This window comes from Haliotis rufescens, unplaced genomic scaffold (assembly GCF_023055435.1).
Source record: "Haliotis rufescens isolate VD_foot unplaced genomic scaffold, xgHalRufe1.0.p SCAF_3, whole genome shotgun sequence".
Taxonomy (NCBI): Eukaryota; Metazoa; Mollusca; class Gastropoda; order Lepetellida; family Haliotidae; genus Haliotis; species Haliotis rufescens.
Window position 1 is genome coordinate 19685854 of NW_025964001.1, and position 6000 is coordinate 19691853.

Consider the following 6000-nt stretch of genomic DNA (forward strand, 5'->3'; position numbering starts at 1 on the left):
AAATAAAGTTGCTCCATCCCTAATATGTAGCGAAATGAAGATAGTTTTGCCCACAGCTATTATATGTAATAGACGTTATAATAGTTCAAAGAAATCAAATCTGTCATAATCGGAGCTGTAAACTGATCATCCTCGACTATGGCTAACTCGCGGGCTGTTCTGCCGGCACCCTATACGTTACGTGACAAAAAACGTTTTATACATATAAAACACCACTAAACTGTATATTTTATGGTTAAAAATTTACATTTTATTATCCGTTAAGTGTGTGATAATCCATCATCAAATGTAGCAATAAATAGGATTTGAATTTAATTATTTTTATGAATTTGCTTCGGTTAAATCACGCGACTCAAGCATTCCACAGGTGCCTTGTGGGACCAACACATGAATACACAACCGAAGTTCTATGTCGCTGGTTATTGCGGGTTGGGGTGATATTCTGCCATGAAAGTTTGGTTACACAACTGACGTTAGCAGAGTACTGCGACTTGAATTGACGGCTTGGGGCGTAATATGGCATCGCTGTCGGACGAAAATGGCGGCGGACGAGCAACAATAAGAATACTATCCAATTTAAAGTCTTAAGAACCAATTTCAACGATCAATATTTGACATGGATATGCCATCTTGATTGGCAGAAATGATGGGACAATGTTCTATCACTATCACGCAAGATCACAAGGGGGGTAATTTGAACAGCGTCATGACTTTAGATGATTATGACGTAGGACAGTCGACGCCTTTGATCATTTAGTGAAGCATCTTAGAATCTAGATTAAAGCCAGCACCTGCTATGTACAACCATGCCAATACGGCTGTATCAGTGTGCGATTTAGAGTCTTGATGGTGTAAATTAAATTGAAATTGTACCTTGGTTCAAAACACGAAAAGGGCAACATTTCTCAGACTATCCACTTATTGAAATCAAACTTTGCACTGCACCTCTCTTATTGGTATAGAAACTGTACCCCCAATTGGAAAAGAACCCATTGAGTAGTTTTTAAGTTATAGGTCGCACAAGTAGAAGTTAAAGTAAAAAAATATTCAAAGTTAAGGTTAAGTCAGTGTGTGATGTGACCCGTGAAGATTCCGGGTTAGAATAAGTCTCTGAAACCCATACTTGCCGTAAAAGGCGACTATGCTTGTCGTAAATGGCGACTAACAGGATCGGGTGGTCAAGCTCGATGACTTGATTGATACATGTCATCGATCCCAATTGCGTGGATCGATGCTCATGATGTCAATCACTGGATTGTCTGGTTCAGACTCGATTATTTTACAGACCGCCGTCATATAGCTGTAATATTGCTGAGTGCGGCGTTAAACAACAGTGCGTGATGTTGTCATTGATAGAAGGAACAAACTTAAAAAGAGGAAACGGAATTGGAATAAACCCATTCTGTCCCAGCCAGCCGTTATCCAAAGTATGACTGCCCTACATGAAAAGTTTGTAGTTGTTCCCACTGACAAGGCCTCAAATATCATAACTATTATATGTAAGCATCACTAATTGTTTGATCAAAGAACTTGGTATAAATGATATATTCAATAATGCCACATATATGGCAAAAACCAGAAATCAGTACTGTCAACTTTTGACTTGACTCTAAAAATTGAAGACATGTCCATTCCTCTTTTGTCCTGGATTCCAAAGCTCCATAAATATCCGTACAAAGAGAGCTATATTGCTGGGTCAAGCAAAAGTACCACCAAATCCCTGTCTTAAAGACTGACCATAATCCTTCATACAACCAGGGAAGGGCTTTCTTTATATTAAACTGGGCGGCAAAAGAAAGTATAGGTCGAGTTCCATGATTGATAAAAAATAACAAGAAGAGGTTTTGTATATTATAATATAATCTAGGGAGGTAACAAATGATTGATCATCCACAGTTTGAATGAAATTGTGCAATCACAGGTAATGTAAGCTCAAGGTAAACAATGGAGGGGTAAGAAATTTAATTTTCAAAAGTTGTCTGAAATGTCACCAAAAAGTTGTCAGACACACTACAAGTTCACTGTCGACACAGCTGCCTTCAATAGCGTGTATGACCTCCAGCTGCCTCAATGCATGCTGTGATACGCCGCCTCATCGATGACGTCAGTCTTCTGATGACGAGGACTGGAATCCGTTGCCACTCGTCTCTCAGGGCCTGTTGCAATTCTTGTCTGTTGACGGGAGGCTGATGGCGTGCTCTAATCTGTCTGTCAAGATGGTCCCACAGATGTTCAATAGGATTCATATCGGGTGAGTGGGCAGGCCAGGGCAAAACGTCAACGTTCTGCGGGTTTAGAAAGTTCCGAGTCAGTCTTGCAGTATGGGGCCTGGCATTGTCGTGTTAAAACAATGTCCCCTGCTGGAGGTTTTGTAAGAACGGAAGCACAACTGGCTGCAACACTTGGTCTCTGTACTGCACAGCGTTCAGGTTTCCCTGTATAATCACCAAATCAGTCTACTGATCTCCACAAATACCGCCCCACACCATGACACCTCCCCCGCCGAATGGATGGACCTCTCGAACACACACCGGAGCCAAACGTTCCCCTTGCGTCGATAAACTCGTTCTCTGCCATCATTTCGAAACAAGTTAAACCGACTTCAGTAAACAGCACTCGATGCCTCGTCCTTATACGGAAAGACATTACTATGCTTACCCTTTCCGATCTATAACACCACATATCTCCAATTGTACGTTAGTAATAGTTTATTTGATTCTATTTAATATTTATTTAAATGATTGGATGATTGATATGCATGATTAAATGGTTGATGTGTATTATATGCATGATTAAATGATTTAATATGCATAAAAATATGCAGTGCTATTGTCTCTAAATACGTGACTTATGACAATTTGCAATTGTGGGTGAAGATTCGTTCATTGTTCTTATCAAAGATTAATATGATCAAACAAAAAGACGGCTGATCAAAGACATTAAAGATCCACATGATCAAAGCAAGTTGATCAAAGACATCAAAGAATTGAGATCAAAGACGGGAGGGTGGGAGGTTCCTTTGTGACGTCATTGTGACGTCATGGATGGCTCAATGGCTGGATACTTCCACAATATCATCTACTCTTCTGGCAATTTGGACCTGTGATGCCCCCATTTCGGCCATACCGATTGCTCTCTCTCTCATCGCCTGTGACACTCGTGGCATTTCTTTTGTGTGCTTTCATCACGTGTGGTTATACCCTGCAGCCGAACGCATTTATACAGCTAACATGCACGTGCAGTTTATTCCATAGGCGGGAAACCGCACGAGCGCCGTCAAAGGTGGCGCGTTCGGATGAGGTGGTTTTTTTGTACCTGTTCCTGGGCAGTCATATTTCCTATACCAACTTTCAACAAATTCAACAATTGTTTTAAGGAAAATTTCAAATTGCCAACCTATTCTTTCTTTTGCCGCTTAGTTTATTATTTTAACAAATAGTCTATTCCCTTCCACCGATTTACCCAACTGAACTAGAAATAAAGGTGACCAGTGAGACCGCTTCATCTGTTTTATATTAAGATCTGTGCATAAAGATTCAGAGTGACAAAACACTCTCCACAAGACTGTGTGACACGTGGGATTACTTAAACTTTCCCTTCACGTCAGGCAATATTCCAGCAGCTCCAGCCTTTGGTGTTTACATTTCGCAACTTTTGAGATACAACCGAGCATTCTCTTTCTACCAAGATTTCAAAGAGTGTCATACGACTCTTGCTCAGAAGTTGTTTGATCAAGCTTACACATTCTAGGCCTCAGTAAAGCTTTCAAAAAGTTTTAAGGTTGACATGTGGAGGTCATTTCCAAATTTGACGCTTCAGTGACAAAAATTATGTCCAATGCAATTCCCTATTTTGACTTGTACCATATGTTCCCATGTTTTCTCCGGAGAACAATTGACGTGCCTTTGCATGTGACGGGTGCAACCAGAGGGGCAGGATACACTCCCCTTTTCGCGAACACCTGGTATCATTACTATTTGATAGTAATTATATAGATTAGTATAGTGATTCATAAACACATGCTCATGATATAGTCTGAATTATACAATCTTCACACTGCAAGTCTATAGGTGTTTAAAGTGTTCGCGAAGTTTGAAAAGTATCTATGTAGTTGTTTTTAAGTTTTAGGTCACACACAGAAATGTCCACTGAGGACGGACGGAAGCCCTTGGTATAACTATATACCCCCGCCCTTTTATGTCGGGGGTATAATAAACCTATCCAAAGTATGCCACTGACAAGGCATCAAATAACATAACCATTATATGTAAGCATCACTTATTGTTGGTTCAAAGACATTGACATGAGTGACATGTCAAATAATGCACCATATTTAAGGCCAGTATGTGAACTGAGGAAGAAATCTACCAAAACCACGCATCAGTACTTTCAACCCTTGGTTTGACTTTAAAATCTGAAGACATGTCCATTGCTCCTTTGTATAAGATTCAAGTTTAATTCAGTCAAAACACGACAAACTTACGGAAAAAACTTCATTTCTATCGTCAAAGGTTCAGGACAATTTGTCCAAAATAAAACCAGATGTCAACTGCTTTTTACTGAAAAACAATATGCAAGATGCTGGACTTCCTCTTAGATAACACTTATATGAAATTTGGTGGAAAGGATTTCTAGGCATCCGCATGGGCACCAATTGTATTTGCCTCCTTGTCTATTGATGAATACATGTTGGTATTTCTGTTCGGATTGTCAAAATGAAAATATGGGAATTTGTCTTAGAAGTCTAATTTTAGCTTCGGGTATATCAATGAGGCGAGGAGGTGAGATGGGGTTCAACGTCGCGTCCAAGATTACTGCATTTTTATAGCGACGTGCATGCACGTGTGTGTGTGTGTGCGTGCGTGCGTGCGTGCGTGCGTGTGCGTGTGTGTGTGTGTGTGTGTGTGTGCGATTGTACTTGTCCGTACCGATGCCGATTCATAGTGCTAGCTCAATGAAATACCATGCCGCAGTTTAACATGAATACCCCACTCAGACACAGTATACTGACTCCGAGCCGACCAGTACCTGTTTTAGCCCCTTAATGCCGAGCGCCAGACACGCGGCCGGGTATCGAACCCCGGACCTTCCGCTCTCAGGGCGGACGCTCTACCACTAGACTACGGAGGCGGTCGTATATTAATGATCTGCTATCGTTCAATAATAGCCAATTCCCTTCCACTGACAAAAAGACCAATGAAACTTCTTAATCAGAAGTTGTTTGAATACAAAACCATATTAGCTCATGAATAAAGCTGAGGTAAGGAGCTATGAATATTCAAAATCATTTACTTTCATTAGGTAGAACGGAAATGTTGTAGGCAGTGTAATGGTGTCGATGTCATCATCGTCCCTGCAGCACAGTGTCAACTGTATTTCCGAGCCTGTGATGTCGGGAACCACGCCCCCTGTGTCTTCCGCCCACACTTTGTAGTCGGGCAAGGTGAGTAACCCCTCCTGGAATCCTGTGGAAATGGTTGAATTATCTTTACCTCTGCATGTTATCGAATCCAGTGTATTAGGCAAATTCGGTTCAGTAAAATGTTCAAGATATGTTCTGTTAAACATTCGGCAATCTGAGACAAATATATGGAAATACATTGTTCCAGTAAACAGTGGACAGCATGTTGCAACATGTTTTATATGGAGTATATGCTCGAAAGTGTTGTCGGCTTCATGAAACTATATAAATACCATCTGGACACTGTCCCCCACTTCCTTTAAACAAGCAATACCGCCCGTCAGGCCATGAGACGTTAACAGCTGAATCAGTCCTTGAACAGAAATTGAACTGGAAGTGTTGTTTGTGATAAGGCCCCAACATCCGGAAACGTTCTGGAAACCATTGTCGATAATTGGTTTCCATTTTCAGCGTTAGGTTGATATGACCAAGATTCCAGCCGTGGCTCTCCGGTTCCGGGCATCCAAACACCGTTGACAGTAGGCTGTAGGAACCAGCTGGCCATGAGCTGCGTTGCATCTCTAAGATATATAAAATGT